At 40.3% G+C, this 21,533-nt stretch overlaps 1 protein-coding gene across 5 annotated transcripts in view; it reads right to left on the bottom strand.

The window, feature by feature from the left end:
* Positions 1–21,283, bottom strand: part of RASGRP3 (RAS guanyl releasing protein 3) — a 118,672-nt gene extending 97,389 nt beyond the window's left edge. For all 5 annotated transcript variants that reach the window (XM_055539789.1, XM_055539782.1, XM_055539788.1 and 2 more), the window contains exon 1: positions 20,986–21,283. The gene's annotated coding sequence lies outside the window, so the exon portion shown is untranslated. The remainder of the gene's footprint in view (positions 1–20,985) is intronic.
* Between the last annotated feature and the right edge of the window lie 250 nt (positions 21,284–21,533).

Raw genomic sequence — 21,533 nt, 5'->3', positions numbered from 1 at the left:
TTGTAGAATTGGAAAATCAGGATTCTCATTCCCTAATCAGTCACTCACTAGCTGAATAAGTCACTTAACCCTTCAAATACAGGCACCCCCTGATTTATGATGGCTTGACTTGCAAATTTTTGACTTTATGGTGTTGTGAAAGCTATACACATTCAGTAGAAATCATACTTTGAATTCTGAGTTTTGACTTTATGGCAGAAAGCGAAGAGGAACTAAACAGCCTCTTGATGAAGGTGAAAAAGGAGAGTGAAAAAGCTGGCTTAAAACTCAACAGTTAGAAAACTAAGATCATGGCATCCGGTTCCATCACTTCTTGGCAAGTACATGGGGAAAAAGTGGAAACAGTGTCAGATTTCATTTTCTTGAGCTCCAAAATTACTGCAGATGGTGACTGCAGCCATGAAATTAAAAGATGCTTGCTCCTTGGAAGAAAAGCTATGACCAACTTAGACAGCATATTAAAAAGCAGAGACATTACTTTGCTGACAAAGATCCACATAGTCAAAGCTATGGTTTTTCCAGTAGTCATGTATGGATGTGAGAGTTGGACCATAAAGAAAGCTGAGTGCTGAAGTATTAATGATTTTGAACTGTGGTACTGGAGAAGACTCTTGAGAATTCCTTGGACTGCAAGGAGATAAAACCACTCAATCCTAAAGGAAAGCAACCCTGAATATTCATTGGAAGGACTGATGCTGAAGCTGAAGCTCCAATCCTTTGGCCACCTGATGCAAAGAGCCAACTCATTGGAAAAGACTCTGATTCTGGGAAAGATTGAGGGCAGGAGAAGAGGGTGACAAAGGTTGAGATAGTTGGATGGCATCATCGACTTGATGAACATGAGTTTGAGCCAACTCTGGGAGATAATGAAGGGCAGGGAAGCCTGGTGTGCTGCAGTCCATGGGGTCGCAAAGAGTTGGATATGACTTACAACTGAACAACAATAGGCTAGCAGTATGCACTCTGATACTCTCTAGGTGATGCTGAGCTGCTGTGGCGAGCTGCAACTCCCAGTCAGCTGAGTGATCACAAGAGGAAATAATCCATATACTTAACACTATTCTGAACTTCTACAACCATTCATTTTTCACTTTCCGTACACTATTCAATCAACTACATGAAACACTCAACACTTGGGTATAAAATAGGCTTTGTGTTAAATGATTTTGCCTGACTATAGGTTAATGTAAGTGGTCTCAGCATGTTTAAGTTAGGCTAGGCTAAACTATGATGTTCAGTAGGTGCAGTGTATTAATTCCATTTTCCATTTGTGATAATCTCAGTTTATATTGGGCTAATTGGGACATAACCCCATTGTAAGCAGAGGAAGACCTGTGTAAGATTCCTCAATAGTAAAAAGGAAATGATAATACCCAACTCAAACGGTGGCTATGTGGGTTGGAAATAATGCATTGCTCTTCAGAGTTTTATCCTGTAAAAATATTCAATAAATGCACAAGGATAGACATATTGTGTTAGTCACTCTGTCATGTCCGACTCTTTGCAACCCCATGGACGATAGCCTGCCAGGCTTCTCTGTCCATAAAATTCTCCGGGCAAGAATACTGGAGTGAATTGCCATTCCCTCCTCCAGAGGAACTTCCCAACCCAGGGAATTAAACCCTGGTCTCCTGCCTCACAGGCAGATTCTTTACTGTTTGAGCTACAGGGAAGTCTCCTGTTGTCTCTAGACATAAGACATGTTCAATACAACACCTATAATAACAATAATAAAAGGGAAACAACCAAAAACAAGGGGTTGTTGCTGTTTAGTCACTCAGTTGGGTCTGACTCTTTGTGACCCCATGGACAGTAGCACACCAGGCTTTCCTATCCTTCACCATCTCCTGGAGCTTGCTCAAACTCATGTCCATTGAGTGGGTGATGATAGATCAAAATAATCACAATACATTAATTCAATGCTGAATAAATCATGCAGCCATGAGAAGAATGGATGAGAAGATGCCTTCGATCTAATAAATGACAAAAGCAAGCTGCATAAAAACAGCATGCATAAATTATTGTTTTAAGCCAAAAAAATCTCCATAATGTATTTATGTTTTCAACTGCATAGAAAATATCTACAGTAACAACCAGCAATAAACATGTAACTACTCTGAAGAAAAAAAGAAAATTACAAGCTTTCCTCTTTTATACTATTCATTTGATATTGAGTACATTCACTTATACTAAACCTGAATTTTTTTTATAATTAAACAGTAATGGCAATAAAGAAATGATATAGTGGAACTATATGTAACTTTGTTCCATATATTCCAAGTCTTCTGTTAATGTGCTATTATATTTCATAATTTTAAAAAGTTTTTTTAATGAAAAAGAAGGAAAAATAATGAGAAATAATTAACGTAAAGAATTTAGCAGAATGCCTAGTGGGCTTAGATGAATAGTGATTATCTTAGTTCCCTCTGCTCAGAAGTGACAGAACTCCTTAAGTAAAACAAGTGTACATGCAACCAGGTATGTTCGTGTGTGAACTCGATTAGTGTTTTATTTTCAAGTGGATGACTACTATCTTTATTATGGTGATACATATCATGGATATATACACGTCAAGACATCAAATTGTATATTTTTATTATGTGCCATTTATTATATATCCATTATACCTCAACAAAATTGGTTTTTTATATTGGGCTAAAATTTTCAACTGTAATAACATGAGAGATGTGAGCATGAGAGCATAATTACAGGCTTCTAAGATTTTTATGACATTCAGAAGATATCCTAATGTTATTCAGAAGATGTTATGATGTTAATATGAAGATATTAACATCAGGCTTTGCTCAATCAAATATGTTTTAAAATTTTCAGTATAACTACTAAAATAAAAGAAATAGACAACATAACGCTCAAAACACTAGAGGGGAAAAACTGGAATACAGAAAACTTGAAAAATCCAAAAGAAAGCAGGAAAGGAAAAGAAGGGGAAACAGAAAATAAAAAATACCTAAAGAACCACAGTGTTAATTGTCTGAATTCACCATGAAAATGCAAAGACTATCATTAAATAACAAACAAAAGATGGACCCATTTTTAATCCATTCAGTTCCCCAGGTGTCAGATATGTGTGTGTAACCAGTGTGTCTGTGTTTCAGTTCAGTTCAGTTCAGTTGAGTCACTCAGTCATTTGTGTCCAACTCTTTGCGACCCCATGGACTGCAGCACACCAGGCCTCCCTGTCCAACACCAACTCCAGGAGCTTGCTCAAACTCACGTCCATCGAGTCGGTGATGCGATCCAACCATCTCATCCTCTGTTGTCCCCTTCTCCGCCTGCCTTCAATCTTTCCCAGCATCAGGGTCTTTTCCAGAGAGTCAATTCTTCGCATCAGGTGGCCAAAGTATTGGAGTTTCAGCTTCAGCATCAGTCCTCCCAATTCAGGACTGAGTTTACACACACAGATAAGAGGATCAGACAATGCTCCCCAACTCAACTTCTTTTAACTATTTTTCTGAAGCCTTAAAAGTGATTGAATGAAAGTTCTTTATACTAAAAATAACAAAAGGAACTGAAAAAACTAGATCAGGAGGAAAGAGCATGAGTCAAGTGGAAGGGAGACAAGAACTGGCAAAGAGAAATACACTTCCTTGCTCTTACCTCATCAAAATGGTAAATGAAATGCATATGAGGTTGTTACCCAGCTGGTCTGCAGCAAAAGTGCCACCCTCCCTACTTAAAGCAAGGTGCTCAGTGCAGGGTGGGGCTCACATCTGGGACCTCCACTCCTTTTCTCCTTAGGAAGTCTGAAGGTAAAGAAGTGGCCTTCCTCGTGTGGTGGAGCTGGAACTCTGCAGAGGAGTGTGAACCAAACTTAACCAGGCCAGAAGGGACAGCTCATCTACCCTTTCATGGAATCTTTGAAACTGGGTTTTAATCAGTTTTAACTGTTATCTGGAAAACAGATGGAAAATTCTCCCCAGAAGTTAATTGTTTAGTCTTGTTCCAAAAGGAGGCCATGTGGCTCCTTCAAGCTGTGTGCATTTGGCTGTACTCGCCCAGCCTCTGTTGATTTTACACTTGTTGGGGTTGATGTGCAGGGGAATTGTGGGTCAGATGATAGGAGACTATGGACAGTCTTGCAGTTTATTGCTGGTACACAGCATCTCCAAATGTCCTTCCCTGCTCAGTCATCTAGGAGTTTGTGATGTTGGGCTGATCGCTGTGATGCTAAAAAATAAATTGTTCAAGACTAAGAATCAAAAGACAGGATTTCTCACACCAGCTCTGCCTTCATCTAGTTAAGGTATAGTGAGTGAGTCCACCACATTTACCATGATGAGTCCCCCTTAATTATCAAGAAAGTGGGAATAGCAATATCTGTCTCTCAGATTTTTCTTGGAAGCAAAGAAAACAAAGGAAATAAATATAGAGAAAAAGTACTTTGAAAACCCATAATGTATTGTAGAAACGTAAAGTGTACTCATTTCTCGCTACTTAAAAATTTTAAGCTGTGGTCCTTTCCTTACATGACATCACCTCCTACAGAGGAGGCTGAGAAGTTTTAGTTGTCATCTAGGAGAAGGCAATGGCACCCCACTCCAGTACTGTTGCCTGGAAAATCCCATGGACGGAGGAGCCTTGTAGGCTGCAGTCCATGGGGTCGCTAAGAGTCGGACACGACTGAGCGACTTCACTTTCACTTTCACTTTCCACTTTCATGCCTTGGAGAAGGAAATGGCAACCCACTCCAGTACTGTTGCCTGGAGAATCCCATGGACGGAGAAGCCTGGTGGGCTGCAGTCCATGGGGTCGCACAGAGTCGGACACGACTGAAGCGACTTAGCAGCAGCAGCAGCAGGACACTGTCTGTCTAATATGCCCATTCTCTGTCACCCTCTTCAACAACAAGCCCACCTGGCCCTCTGACCTTTGGAACTTCCTTGATCCTTGAGCAAGGTTCACTGGTCCAGGGATGGGCATGTGATCCTAACTGGGCCAGTCATAGCACCTCTCTCACTTTGGCCAAATTGGAGTGTTTCAGGGGTAAGCACCTGATTCAGGCAGATGATTCCCTAACCTAATAGGTCCCTTCCCCATATTTTTCAGACATGGAGCCAGAACATTCTTTTTCTTTGGCCAAGTCTTAAGATATAAAACCCAGAACCTATTAGCAATCATATTTTCTGCTTTGCCTACTGTGTTCGGGAGTCAAGTGGGAGAAGAGGGTGGGCTTCAACTTTTAAATAATTCTCTGGTTGTAACTAGAATGTGTCTACCTGCAGCTGGACCTCATCCCAAGACCAGGGTTCCGCAATCTAAACACCTATGTTTTATCCTCTTGAGAGAGTAAACCTCCAGTATCATGGCACTGTGTAAAGCAGGGGAGAGGACCTGGGAATCTAACTGTTTTCTAGAAAGATTTTCAACCAGTCTCCCTCCCTTTAGTCTCACCTTCACCTACAGTTTTAACAGTACTTGGTGCCACTAATTCTCAAGTCTTTGAAGAGTTCTCCAGTACAAATTCCTTGGAGAAGGAAATGGCAACCCACTCCAGTATTGTTGCCTGGGAAATCCCATGGACAGAGGAGCCTGGTGGCTTACAGTCCACAGGGTTGCAAGAGTTGAACATAACTTAGCAACTAAAACCGCCACCACAACCAGGGCAAACTGGGTTGATTTTCTGGTTTCCACTATTGAATTAGTCACCATCTACTTTCCAGCTTCCAAAATACTGTCATAGTGTATTTCTGACTTTAAGAAACCCAAATCCTTTGATCTTGTCTTAATAGGCTCTCAGAAGGAAGCAGAGGTAAGTAAAAGTATATGCTAAACCCACCTTTACCTGAAAGCTCAAGGTCTTTTCAATGTACTTGTCACTCTTTATAATATTCTTAACCCTCTTTGATGTCTCTCTGGCTCTGGGGCCCCTGTACTGCTATGCTTACCCCAGGCTCTCTACTTTGGCCACATCTTCCCAGTCATGTGCCCCATATTTCAAAACTACTCCTCTTTCCATATCTATTTTCCTTTGCTTAGTTACAGGATTATATCAGAGAAAGAAAAGCATAGATAACCCAACTTTATACCAAGGCATCAGGGATGAGCTTTTCTTCACTGGAATAGTTATGGTTTTGAAAAAATAACTTGCATTGATTTGGATGTGTGTGATTCCAAAACTCGTGTATCTTCACCATAAAATTTTTTTAAAGTAAAGCTCCCTCCAAAAATAAGATCAATTCTAACCATTCTTAAAACTTTTATTTCAGTGTGTATTTGCAGTCACCTGCCGATCGATGGTCCCCAGTGATCCTCACGTGCCACCTGTAGTCCTTGTTGACACTGTCTCAGGGCTGGCCCTGCATAACTACTAGAATACAAGAGCCATAGTGCAGTGTAGTCCCCAAGGCAAGGTCATAAAAAGCATTTCGGCTTTCATCTTAGTCAAGGATTTCTCACTCAGAAGTCAGATGCCAAGTCATGAAGATATTCAAGCAGTTCACAGAGAAATCCCACAGGAGAGGACCTGGGGGTCCCAGCCAACAGTAAATACCAACTTTTCAGCCATGGGGATGACCAGCCTCAAAAGTAGGTCTTCAAGTTCCCATCTGGTCTTTGGATATCTGGAGCCTCATCTGATGCCTGATTGCAACCCACCCTTAAGGCACTTGGTTAGGGAATGACTTGTTACACAGAGACAGGCAACTAATAAATACCTTTACTGTGTTTTATAAAATTTATAACAGGCAGAGTAATGCTCAAAGTTCTTCAAGCCAAGCTTCAACAGTACATGAACCGTGAACTTCCAGATGTTCAAGCTGAATTTAGAAAATGTAGAGGAACCAGAGATCAAATTGTCAACATCCGCTGGATCATGGAAAAAGCAACAGAGTTCCAGAAAAATATCTACTTCTGCTTCATTGACTATGCCAAAGCCTTTGACTGTGGATCACAACAAACTGTGGAAAGGTCCTCGAGATGGGAATACCAGACCACCTGACCTGCCTCCTAAGAAATCTGTATGCAGGTCAGGAAGCAACAGTTAGAACTGGACATGGAACAACAGACTGGTTCCAAATTGGGAAAGGCTGTATATTGTCACCCTACTTATTTAACTTATATGCAGAGTACATCATGAGAAACGCTGGGCTGGATGAAGCACAAGCTGGAATCAAGATTGCTGGGAGAAGTATCAATAAACTCAGATATGCAGATGACACCACACTTATGGCAGAAAGCGAAGAAGAACTAAAGAGGCTCTTGATGAAAGCGAAAAAGTAGAGTGAAAAAGCTGGCTTAAAACTCAACAGTTAGAAAACTAAGATCATGGCATCCGGTCCCATCACTTCATGGCAAATAGATGGGGAAACAGTGGAAAGAGTGAGACTTTATTTTGGGGGGTTTCAAAGTCACTGCAGATGGTGACTGCAGCCATGAAATTAAAAGATGCTTGCTCCTTGGAAGAAAAGTTATGACCAACCTAGACAGCATATTAAAAAGCAGAGACATTATTTGCCAACAAAAGTCCATCTAGTCAAAGCTATGGTTTTCCCAGTGGTCATGTATGGATGTGAGAGTTGGACCATAAAGAAAGCTGAGCACTGAAGAATTGATGCTTTTGAACTGTGGTGTTGGAGAAGACTCTTGAGAGTCCCTTGGGCTGCAAGGAGATCCAACCAGTCCATCCTAAAGGAAATCAGTCATGAATATTCATTGGAAGGACTGACGCTGAAGCTGAAACTCCAATACTTTGGCCACCTGATGCAAAGAACTGACTCATTTGAAAAGACCCTGAAGCTGGAAAAGATTGAAGGTGGAAGGAGAAGGGGACAACAGAGGATGAGATGATTGGATGGCATCACTGACTCAATAGACATGGGTTTGAGTAAGTTCCGGGAGTTGGTGGACAGGGAAGCCTGGCTTACTGCAGTCCCTGGGGTCATAAAGAGTCAGACACAACTAAGTGCACTGAACTGATAGCTTTTTAGTCTTTAAGTATTTTAAATATTTCTAACATCATTCAATATTCTTAAAGATTCCAATGTCATCAAATATTCCTCTAAAACATGACTTTTCCCATGGCTGCACAATGTTCCGTCTTACCAACAATACAATAGTCTAATATGTCTTTTTTTCTTTTTGAGATTGAAACCATACAAGCTTTATTCAATGACCAGAGAATGGAGAAGCAGGAACCTAGTTCACAAATCAACTTCTTCTATAATATATTACATCTTAAAAGCAGATATTTGGAAAACAATGTCTCAGCCCTAAAGAATGAATCCCTAGAGATGGTAAAATATATATATTTGGTTGGAGAAAAATATATATGTATGAGTGGAAATTCTATTACTATATACTTTGTTAATATTTTTATTCTTTCACCAAACATAAAATTCATATATTGGTGTGTAATCCCTTATAGCAGGTACTCCACAAAAGGTAAAAATGATTGACAGAATTTAGGATCTTAAATCATACCTGGACAGCACTTGACATGTGTCTCAACACCTACCTTAGCACCAAGGGCAGAGCAATCGTGTTATATCTGGTGTATATATAACTGAGGAAATACACCTGCTCTCTATCACATGTAAATTTGTGTCTTAATGAATCTCACATTGCAAATGATAATGTTATGTTAACTCACAACAAATGATACAAGTATTACTTAAGCACTCACTATTATACATAGTATCTGGTTCCCAGAGGGTATTAATAAAAAATAGCTTTATTGAGACATAATTCACATACCATACAACTCATTGACTTCAGTATATTGCATTGTTATTATTTTTAAATAGTGGTAAGACATATGGAACAAAAATTGCTACTCTGACCCTAACCACTTTTAAGTTTACAGTTCAGTAGGATTTGTCACACTCACAATGTCGTGCAACCACCACCATTTATTTCCACAAATATTTTAGCACCCTGATTAGAAACTCTATAACCATTAAGGAATAATTCTCCACTCATTCCTGTCCCCAGCCTCCAACAATCTCTTTCTGTCTCTATGATTGGCCTATTCAAGATTTTTTTTTTTTTTTCAAGATTTTAACCTAAGTGAAATTATATGATATTTCTCCTTTTGTGCCTGGATTATTTCACTTAGCATATTTTTTTTCAACATACATCCATGTTGTAGTATATACCAGAACTTGATTCCTTCCTATGGCTGAAGAATATTCCATCAAACATTTATACCATTATATGTTTATCCATTCATCTATTGGTGGACTCTTGAGTTGTTTCCACTCTTTGGCTACTGTGAATTGTGCTTCTCGGAACACTGACCTACTCCAGAGGGAGTTTTAGAAAAGGAAAAACAAAACATGGCTCATACCTCAAGGAATTCATAATTAGCTTGAAGAGAGAAGAAATTCCTGGAAAGTTAACTATAAAGTCAAATAATAGCTGAATAAGTGAAAGAAATACCAGTAAACATCATGTGATTAAATATATTAGACAATAGACCGTGTGTTACAGTATTTTGAAAGTGGGCGAGGTCACAGAAGACTGGTAATAGTTTTATCAAAGCGAGCGATTCTGTGCAGCGTCTGGAAACAGACGCTTTGGATTGAGAGAAAGGAGAGGGGTGGCATAACCCTAACTGGCCAGGTCAGCACAGGAAAGTCTACAGAGAGGAAAAACACATGGCAATTTCACGGAAAATTAGGAGACACATTGGTTAGGGCCTGAGAGAGAGAGAGGTCAGAAAAAAGTCAAGAGCCCTGTTACACCTCAGTGCCAGGGGTGTAACAGCTTTGGGGCATACCAGCTCAAGCCCCTTTTTGCTGAAAACTGCCCCCATCCGCAGGATTAGTCTAGTGACCTCCACTCCCAAGGCCATAAATGACTGGAGAAGGGATTGACACCTGAGGCAAGTATAGGCCAGTTGGATCATCAGATTTTTTTACAAGAGAGTCTGGAATTTAGAACTACCAGCGCTTGAACATTCAAAGGACGTTCACACAGATGGACATCCTCTTTCTCCCTGTGCTTGGTGAGACAGGGAAAGCTGGAAAGAGAGAGCGAGCGAGTCAGAGACAGAGAGAGACAGAGGGAGAGAGAAGCAGAACCTTCCAGAAGGACTGGAGGTTTGGAACCGTCAAGCTCTCCTGTCGGGTCCCAGGCCCCTGGTCAGCTGGTTTCTGGGTGGAGGCCCCCGGCAGCCTCAGCTTCATTTCTTGTGCTTCTGTGAGGTATATTTTTTTCTTACAACCAATAGAGCTTATTTTGAATGTATTTCTGTTCATTGTAACTTGGCTAAGATCCCAGGCGGTGTGTTGTCCTCTGCCAAGTGTTCACCTAAGCTACTCCATGGTATTGCTGCCTTGGCATCTATTTTGTTTGGCTAAAGAGGCCTGCAGGGTGCCTTAAATTCACACTAGCCCCCCACGCAAGGGTGTGCCCTAGAAAACAGCCAAAAGAGCCACAGGCAAATGTAACTTCCTGGTAAGTGTGAAAGTCGCTCAGTCGTGTCCGACTCTTTTTGACCCCATGGGCTATATAGTCCATGGAATTCTCCAAGCCAGAATACTGGAGTGGGTAGCCTTTCCCTTCTCCAGGGGATCTTCCCAACCCAAGGATCGAACCCAGGTCTCCTGCATTGCAGGTGGATTCTTTACCAGCTGAGCCACAAGAGAAGCCCAAGAATACTGGAGTGGATTGCCTATCCCTTCTCCAGGGGATCTTCCCAACCCAGGAATCGAACCAGGGTCTCCTGCATTGCAGGTGGATTCTTTACCAACTGAGCTATCAAGGAAGCCCATGTGACTTCCCCAATAACCCCTGTGATCAACAGTCTCCCCAACCTCCAAGAGCCTTCCCCCATGTCACTAAGTTAAGACACCCCATGGAACTTACCAAAATCCTGCCTTTGGGGTTTGGACTGAGCTTAGCTCAGGAACCTCAAAGCAGTCCACCCATGGACTCCACCCTAATAAAAGCTTGTGCCCCAGGTCGTGAGCCTGCCCCTTTCCTTGACCCCTCCCTTCAGGCCTGCCATGTACATCTTGACGATAAACCTTTATTTCAGTTTCTCTTATGGTCTTGTGTTTTGCTTACCATCCTACACCTGGGGTTCTACTTAACAAATGTTGATTCAATAAAGTCACAACAACCCCCAAGACAGATTATAGTCGGTCAGTTACGCTGTATCTGTGGGTTCAAAAAAACTTTTTCAGAAGGCTCCAAAAAGCAAAACTTGAATTTGCCACAAACCAACAACTACTTCCCCAGCACACCCACTGTATTAGGTATTACAAGATCTGTAGGTGTTGATTTAAAGTGGAGGATGTTTACATTAAATGCAAACTCTATGCCATCTTACATAAAGGACTTGAGGTACTTCAGAGGGGTCTTGTAACCAATCCCCTGTGGATAGGAGACTCTGAGGAAAGGAAGTCAGCTCAAGAGAGTCCCCCCACCCACTTTTTTTAAAGACTTTTTTTTTTGATGTGGAGCATTTTTAAAGTCTTTATTGAATTAGTTATAATATTGCTCTGTTGCTTATGTTTCCGTTTCTCGGCCCCTAGGTATGTGAGATCTTAGCTCCCCGACCAGGAATCAAGCCTGCACCCCGCGTCAGAAGGCGAAGCCTTAACCGCTGGACTGCCAGGGAAGTCCCCTGGAGTGAGCCCTTGAATAAGGGGAAAGGAGCAAACACAGAAGCAGTGGTGATGGGAAGGGAGGAACGGGGTAATCTCAACTCATCTGTACGTCCCTGAATTCTCTTGCTGGTTTGTGAGCTCAATCAGTGGCCCCACTCGTCCCAGGCTTCTTGACTTCGCCTAAAGGCCAGTTAATCCCTGACCTTGGACCCGCTTCTCATTCACTAGTGATGAGCAAAAGCAATGGCTGTACTACAGAATCCAACAGTTTATGGCGCTCACCAAGATACAAAACCCTGGCTTGCAAAGTACGCTCTACACGCAAAGGTCAGTTGCACAGGCCTCCACCCCTCCTTTTCCCCTTCTGGAAGCTGCAGAGGAAAATTCACAGAATGATCCAAATCCTGGTTCCCCTGTGCCCTGCCTTCCCCCACCCCCCCAACCCCCCGCAAGCAGAACCGAGCCAGTTTGGCGAACGCTCTTTCTCATGTGGCCCAGTGTTCTCTTTCACCACAACCTTTCTCTCACCTTCGTCTTTTCTACCTCTCTGCCAAATGTGACTTAGGAAAATCACGCCCTATATGGGGATCGAAAAAGCTCCTAATTGTGGCTACACCCTGAAGAGAGATACTTGGTCCTAAGGATGGGAAAAAAAAAAAAAAAACAGGCAAATCCAAAGTTAAGAAGTTAAAATTAGACACAGAAATGAAAAGGTCTTCTCCACCTAGGACTAACACAGATAACAAGGCTGTCCCTGTAGGAAAGAATTCCATCTATTTCCTCATTCTTCTCTAGTGAAGCTTCTGTCCCACTGACAATGACAAACAAAATAAATACAGTTTATCTTTTATGCTTGTCCTGGTACCTGACAGAGCACCCGGCACTTCCTAGATTCTCCGTCAGTGCTTTTGCTTTGAGTAGATGGAGATTGTAAATTGATTCGATATGCTATTTTTCTGTTTGCATGCTAAGTTGCTTTAGTCACGTCCGACTCTTTGCAACCCTACTGACTGCAGCCCACCAGGTTCCTCTGTCCATGGGATTCTCCAGGCAAGAACACTGGAGTGGGCTGCCATGTCCTTCTCCAGGGGGTCTTCCTGACTCAGGGATCGAACCTACATCTCTTATGTCTCCTGCATTGACAGGCGGGTTCTTTACCACTAGTGCCACCTGGAAAGCCCAGTTTGGGTTAATTATTAATATATTATTAATGTATTAATATAATTGCCTACATAGTGCTGTATGGTATAATGTATTAATGTAGAAACAAAACGTTAATAATTATATTTCATTGTAAATGCATTGGAGTAATAATGCACATTTATAATAAATTATAATTAAAGCACAATAATTTAATGTAGTACATTCTAAATACATTGTAATGATTTCACTGTAAGCATATGATATTTTAGGTGCACATACCAATCACTCTTTATAACTTTGTTTCTTTGGGAAAAATGGGAAGTCAATTCAGGGAACCAAGAACATTCTTTAAAAATACGCTTTTGAAACACTTCTGATTTATATACCATGCAATGGATGGTTACTATTTATATTTTAAATTATATTTTTTATTGTGATTTTAGAATTTTCTGATTGTTTTAAATCTAGCTCCATAACCAAACCTTCATGGAATAAGCAATGAACCTAAAATATGATTGTTTCAGTTGACTGACTCCTTGCCAGGACTTCAGAAGGCCTTGTTTCCAGGTCTCTGACGTTGGTGGGGCCTTAAGAAACTACAATGTCTTTTAGTTTTATCCACTTCCATCAGTTCTATTTTTGCATCTCCATACTTAGCACACAGAGCTATCTTTATCACTCCAGCTGACTGGCATGAGAGTCCCCAGGGCATAGTAGCTATACAAGATTATTTAAGCATACTTCCTCCCCTTCAAATAAGACAATGCAGAATGCAGAAAAGACATCAGAAATGGTCACAATGGTAGAAGTCTGTGTATGTGTGCGTATGATAACTGCTAAAGATTTCTTTCTTTGTACTGTTGTACACATTATTAATATCTATAATGCTTTCTAGAAGTTTAAGCTGTGTAATGTCATCTGTTCACATGCCTAAATTCACTTGGAAACATCATGATGAATAAAGTTCCTTATAATCACATAATCCAGATTTCAAAGTCTGAGAGTTTTTTAAAACCTCTCACCCTTATTCTCAATTGAGGAATCCATAGTTATGCAGCATTCCAGCTGATGCAACAAGCAGTTGGATTGTTCTAAGAGGACAAAACTCAGAAACTGTCAATCCTTTGCTTGATTTTCAGTTATTCAGTTTTAGCTGATACATGTAAGATTGGCCTAATGAGTGCATCAGAATGGAGAAGACCATGAGTCCTGAACAGATAGCGGAATCTCACAGTCCAAAATTCACATGCCATTTATGAAGCCATGGAAGCTCTGCTGTTGAGATTCGCACTGCCCACTACATACAGTAGCCACAAGGCACCTGAAGCCACTGAGCACGTGAAATAAGGCCCATCTGAACCGAGAGTGGTAGCAAGCATGAAATACACCCTGGATTTCAAAGACTTGGTACCAAAGAAGAAGAAGGTAAGATGTCTCGTTACTAATCTTTTATATTGATTGCAAGTCAAAATGATGATGTTTTGGATATAATGGGTTCAACAAACGAGATTCCTAAAATTAATTTTGACCTGACTCTCTTTAAATTCTTAATGTGGCCACTAGAAAATATAAACTGACACACGTGGCCCACACTTGTGGCTCACTTTATATTTCTAGTGGACAGCGTTTGGTCTAGAGGCTTCCTCATTAAGTCACATGGCCAATAATTGGCCTTTCAGACTGGAGGTCAGAGCTGCTGCAGAATTTTACTCCAAATCAGACTAATTAGAGGAGAACAGTAAAGGAGTAAAGGTTAAAGCAGCTCCTTCATGTTTAGTTTTTACATCCAAACATTTAATAATACCCAGCAGGACAGTTAAGTCATGTCTAGCTACACGAGCCACTGGTTCAGAGAAATGTCACTGTGGTGTATGTAATACCTGCCTTACTTAAACTCTTTCCCAGTTGATAACACATCCATTTTCATCTCAGTTGCTGTTAATCGTACTCATTTCACAGCACGGAAACAAGACAGTGAATCATGAATTCATTTGTTTTGACTTTTTGTTGTTTCCCTCACCATTGCTGCTAAAACAAAGACAAGCGATCTTTTCACAGAAAATAGAAGCATGAATTTGATTTTCTAAATTTTACTGGAAAATAAAGCTTTTCACATCCTGTGTATGGGCAACAGGGGGCTAGTTATTATTATAGCAGTACTATAACTGGACACATGGTGTACACTGAGGAGTTCACACTGATCCTGAACATCAACATAGATAAAAAATACAGTCCCAAATCCCTGACGTGCGATTACCAGTTTACTGAATTTAAAACACATTGGGGGTTATTGCTGCCAGCAAAGAGTTGTGTAACTGCTACTAAAAACAATAGTGATTTCAGAAGTAGGTTGAAAACAAAACAATAATATCTTTGTAATGTTCTGAAATTGTTGCACGAATAGAACTACGACGGGCTCCATTGCATTTCCCAGTCTGATTTGCTGACCGTCTTGTCTGCCCATAATTGTTTTCTGCCATTCATTTCCTCCAATTGTCAATTATTGCTAAAACAATTATGAAAAAAAACAAGTGTCTGTCTGTGTTTCCTGTTGCCAGTGAATACAGTGAAGTCATAGACCAGACTAGTGCATCATAATCTTTTCCATTACAATGAATTATGCTGTCACAAACAGGATACAGCTCCTTACTGGGCAGAGAAGCCTAAACGGGGCTGAATTAGCACAAACCTGATTGTCAGTCATGAAAGCAAGAAATTAGAGCATCGGGACTTAGTTCTCCACTGTTTCAAAACATATCGGTTTTCATACCTGATTATAAAAGTAGTGCGTGCTTATCCCAGAGAGAAAGCAGAAAATGAAAATCACCATTACCCCCCCTGACCAGAGATTCTTACTGCTAACAGTTTAGTATATCGATTTTTAGTTCTTAATTCTTTTTCATATATACATTTATAATTTGTAAGAAAATGGGATCATGCCATGAATATAACACTTTTGTCTTTTCTTTTTTCATATATACATTTACTTTAAACAGTTACCATTGCCATTAAATATTTTAATGTAATTTAATGGGTATTTGTAATTCCATATTGTGGACTATTATTTGTCAATTCCCTAACTTTGTATATTTTCCAAAACTTCTCTGTTTCAAGTAGACAAACTTTCTTTTACATACATTTTGGTCTCAATATATGAATATTTCCTTAGGATACATTCCTAAAAGATAGACTATATTTTAATAGAAAATATATGGTGTATTTTTAAATAAACATTTAAAATAAAAAGTCTAGGAAATTTTCTTAACAATCAAGGCACAACTGCATATTAAAAATTTCATAACCAAACTTGATGGTGGCTCAGATGGTAAAGAATCTGCCTGCAATGCAGGAGACCCTGGTAGGATCCCCGGGTTAGGAAGATCCTCTGGAAAAGGGGATGGCGACCCACTCCAGTATTCTGGCCTGGAGAATGTCATGGACAGAGGAGCCCCGCAGGCTACAGTCAATGGAGTCTCAAAGAGTCAGACACAGCTGAGAGACTTTCAGCTTTTACTTTCCTAACAGGATAAACAAGTGAAATACCTTTAATGATTACCAAGTTTAATAAATCCAGAACGGGATACCCTTCAAGCCAGCCATCTGGAAGGGTGTAAGTAACTCTATGAAGTCCATTTCCAGAATCTCTTAGCACAACTAGCCTCCAAACCTTTTAGGAGCCCACAGATGTTTCTGCTGACTCTGACTTGGTTTCCTAAGGAACTAAGGTTCCCAGCGGAGAAGGCAATGGCACCCCACTCCAGTACCCTTGCCTGGCAAATCCCACGGACGGAGGAGCCTGGTAGGCTGCAGTCCATGGGGTCGCAAAGAGTCGAACACGACTGAGCGACTTCACTTTCACGTTTCACTTTCATGCCTTGGAGAAGGAAATGGCAACCCACTCCAGCGTTCTTGCCTGGAGAATCCCAGGGACGGGGGAGCCTGGTGGGCTGCCCTCTATGGGGTCGCACAGAGGCGGACACGGCTGAAGCAACTTAGCAGTAGTAGCAGCCGCAAGGTTCCCAGACCGGAGCTAAGCGTTGTAACCTGGTTCTGCCACTAGAGGGCAGCCAGAGACAGGGAGAGGAGTTTAACACCCTCGGTCCTGTTTTCTCTTCATGGTAATTTTTATTTCACCAAATAACCGAGGAACAATCTAAAAACAAGGCGCTGAAGGGAAAAACAATTTGCGTAATAAATATACAAATAAATAAATGGGAAATTTTCTGTGTATAAACTATTCTCTTTTCCTCAGCGGGATTAAAAGGTGCAGAATTCTGAGGGCTACCACAGTGAGGTACAAAGACCAGGCATCTAGTTGATCCGTGTTGATGTGTGGCAGGGGCCACCACAGTGTTGTGAAGTGACTGTCCTCCAATTAAAATAAATAAATAAATTTTTTAAAAAGAAGAAGATTTGGGTTACAGCATGAACACCTGTGCCTTTAGATTTTTGTAGACGGAGGAAGTGAATCCACAGAAGATACTCAACATTCTCCATGGGAATGAGCGGGAACATGGCTTTGAGCATATGGACACCTGGGTTCCATTTTCTGTCTCTAACCAGGCAATCGTGGACAAGTCACTTAACCTCTCTGAGCCTCAGTGTTCTCATTTGTACAATGTGGCTGGCAGTGGAATCTGCTCATAGGAGGTAGTTGTGAGCATTAAATTGAGAATGGATATAAAAAAAAAAAAAAAAAGCTTGGCATCAAGAAAATCTCCATCAGTGTTGGCTTTATCAATCTTTCCAGCCTTAACCTTTCTTCTAAGCTATTTCCCATTTCCACCTGATTATGTATTTTACCTGATTATCTATTTCTACCTGATTATCCCATCATTGCCTCAAATTTAATGTCTGAGACCAAAATCCTTGCCTCCCTCACCAATTCCCTGACCTGCTGCTATCTCGGACTATTTCTCTGAATGGACTCTAAATTAAACATAATATCCTTTCTAACACTTCCTCTCCTCCCAGATCCATACTCAATTAGTTTACAAGACACGTGGATTTGTTCTCTAACGTGTCTTCATCTGACTGGTTTCTTTCTCTCTCTTGTCACCAGCACCCAGACCTCGGTGAGCTTTTCTCTCTGCCCCAGCAGGTCCTGCCTTGAATGACCAGATCTTATTGATGTCATTTCCCATTTCAAAACCCTCAGCGTCTCCTCAGTGTCTTCAAATTAGATTCTAAATTCCTTAGTCTAGCGTTATTGTCCCACCGCAGTCTGACCTCAATCTCCTCCAGACACTTTTCACTTTTTCCATATGTGCATTGCTTCTGCTTCTATCAAGCTGCTTGACACAGAGTTCCCTGGTAGGGTGACCAGATTTGGAAATAAAAAACACAGGACTCCCAGTTAAATGTGAACCAGATCTACAACAAATATATTTTGTATAGCTCAATCAACAGACCTCATGCACATACTCTTACTAGGAAAAGTATATGGCGTTTATCTGAAATTCACATTTCAGTGGGAATCCTGTATTTCATTTGGCAGCCCAAGTACTCTCCTATCCCTTCCCATGCACACGGTTCCATTCTTATCTTGGAGGCTTTTATCTCTAGCCATACCCATCAGATCTGCCCTTCAAGTCTGAGCTCAACTTCTTCCCTCCAAGAAGCCTGCCAGGATCAGAACTTGTAATCATCCACATCATTCATTTGGTTCCATATATAGGATGCCTTGTGTTCTGTATAATTCCAACTCTCCAAGTTAATGTTGAGTTTATCAAAGGTAGAGATTATAAGTAGAAGAACTTAATAAATATGCTTTGGTGGTGCTACTGCTGATCTGTAATATAGGATGTGAAGGGATAAGAGTATAGGAGAAAAAGAACCTCCAGAGGTCACTAATCTGGATTTAAGGTGCTCATAGACCCATGAAAATCAATTTGCAGCTCCCCTTGCTCCCACAGCATCAGGCCAGGTGGGTATGGCTGCCTGGCATGGGGCACTTCTCCCCATGTCCTCCTTCAATACATCCTACAAGTTGTGGATTACAAATTGTAGATTTTGCGAAATCTACATTTCTTTAAACTCCACTCTACCTCTTCAGCAATCTGATCTCATGTATATTTCAATGAGTGTCAAGTTGTGGCTATACTGTGTAACCTGTAAACACATAGTAGTTGTAGGAGTTATGCTGGAAGCCAAGAAGTAAATGGCTTTTAATTAATAGAGAAGCTAAAAAAGTTGCTTTTGTTTTTTTTTTTTTTATTTTTCAAAATTAGCTAACTCTAGTAATGTACTATGGGCTTCCCTGGTGGCTCAGCAGTAAAGAATCTGCCTGCAATGCAGGAGATGCGAGTTCAATCCCCAGGTAGGGAAGATCCCCTGGAGAAGGAAATGGCAACCCGCTCCAGTATTCTTGTCCGGGAAATCCCAGGAGCAGAGTTTTGTAGGTTACAGTCCATGTGGTCGCAGTGGGACATGACTTAGTGAGTAAACAACAACAACAATAATGTACTATAATCTCAGGAACTTGAGAATACATGTAGAAAATGGTGAAACTATTAAGCAATTCTCAAGAAATCTATTTTAAATAACTGGCACTTCATGGATACATTTATAAGCATCTATGGGCATCCAGAAACTAATGACCAAAAACAGAACTTTTAAAATTGGAAAAGATACATATTCTTAGAATAAAATACATAGCTCATAGTTTTATTATTTAAGCCTTCAACAGTCTTTATAACAATTTTCTTCTCATAATGTAAACATACGAATACGACAAATGAGAATGTTGTTTTGAAATTGCAAGAGGAAAAAGTTCAACATACACAGAGAAATCAGAATCACTGTAAGCAGTGTTTCTATCACTAGACCCACATGGAATGGCAATTAATTAGGTTACCTTAGACTTTATTTTGCGGAAATAATAAAATGGATTCAGCACTGAATTCAGGACTTTGCAGAATTAGAGAGTCCTGGAAACAAGGGCTAAGAGTTTGTTCTGTTTCTTCAGACTCATCATATTTGTCCAGATTAATTTTATTTCCCTCTATTTTTTACTACCTAGCTTTAAGTAAGAAACATTGCTCTTTCTACTCAAGGATATTATACTTTGCTATTTCCATGGAATGAATTATAATTTTCTAATCAGAAGAAAATAACCCTTAAATTCTTCCAGGAAGGAGAACAGGCAATAAAATCCACATCGAGACAGAACTCAGCCTTGGCCTCCTGCATTAGTCTCAATCTGGCTGGCTCAGCTTTTCTGGCTTCCAGTTTTGCTATCTTCTTAAGACAGATTCTAAACATACCAATCTCAAACGGGGATAAACCAAAATAACAGCAACACATTTCCTTCTGCTTTTCCTTTTCAATAAACCACCAGAACCTTATTCCTTTGTTTGCCATCATAGAAACATTAATCAAGTTTTTCCAGGACACAAATGTGAATATAATCAGTGGGGGATGCAAATACAGTGGATCATCTAAACAAACGTACTTGTGTGATGGCAAAAAAATGTTAAAAGAGTTGGAATGTCCCTAGGAGCTTTCCAAGTTTTTGTGGGCGGCATCAGCTGCTCTTGGATATAATCCATTCCCTTTTGACCTTTCCACTTCCAAACCCAGGAACAATTTTTCAGGTCACTCAGAAAATATATGTTGAATGAATATTTTGAAATAATAATTTAAATGTAAGTAATTATTGTGAACAGTCTCTATCACTGGAGCTGTTAAGTGCTGGTTTGTTTTATGCTTTTAGAGGGTTTTCCTTAGTCTGAAAATTCATGTTTAGGAAAAGCTTTGCATTAAAAAATTCAATCTTCACTGAATGTTATACAAAATTTAAATTTTAGTTAAAATAACTTTTCTAAAATAGACCACTTTTGCTTGAGGGCCTCTCTGTTCAATGTATTCTAAAACCAGTATTGATTCAAAAATTGATATGTGGAATATTAATAGGTACTTTGAAAAAGATAGAAAAACTGACAAATTTCAAGAAATGATTTTTCAAAAATGACCTTCAGTGAAGTTATTTATACTATTTAATCCTCTGGTGACAAAGAAACCAAAGAAAACTTAGTGGAGACAAAACTATTTTAAAGAAACAACTATTTAAAAATATTATTGTTAAAAACTGAAGATGTCACAACTAAGGCTGAAAGAAATTTCCCCATTTCTTCAGCGATAAAAGCAAAGCTCATGAGCTCGTCAAGAGACTCTGCCCTCAAATTATACACACCATCCAGGGCTAATCTCCATAGCACCTGATATGCATGCAGACACAACAGCAGACTGTCTTGAAAAGAACGCTTACCTTAACTCGCAGGCACGGAATCATTTCCAGCTCATCCTCTCCTGTCTGCTTCACCAACCCCTTACCAGTTCCTCTTTCACGTGTCTAAACACCTAGAGATTTCTGTTCTCTCTTCTAAAATGCTGCCTTCATCTCCATTGCCCAAATCCAGTGCAAACGTGGGGAGAGAAAAAAATTCTAATTTGCAAGCTGTTTACGCCTCACGACAACAGCGAAGCCGCTAAGCTTTGAGCTCAATGAATTAAAGGTTGTTTGGCTAAATGGCAGGCACACTTCCTCCTATTCTTTCTGGACTTAGTTTTCCTGCCTCCAGCGGTGCTTTTTCCTTTCCTGGGCTATAAATAGGCTGGTGGTAAGAGTCCAGAGGAAAGAAGAAGGCAGGAAATACATTTGATTTCAAAAAGCAGTCTTAGGGGTGTGTGTGTGTGTGTGTGTGTGTGTGTGTTTTTCAAGTGAGCATCAATAACAATTTAAGGAAAATTCAGCTTTGGTGCGTTGCACCGTAGTGAACATTTTCTTTGATTTCCTATAACCTCCGTTTAGCTGTC

Source organism: Bubalus kerabau, chromosome 11 (genome assembly GCF_029407905.1).
Source record: "Bubalus kerabau isolate K-KA32 ecotype Philippines breed swamp buffalo chromosome 11, PCC_UOA_SB_1v2, whole genome shotgun sequence".
Lineage (NCBI taxonomy): Eukaryota > Metazoa > Chordata > Mammalia > Artiodactyla > Bovidae > Bubalus > Bubalus kerabau.
This window is presented reverse-complemented; position numbering and strand designations above follow the sequence as displayed.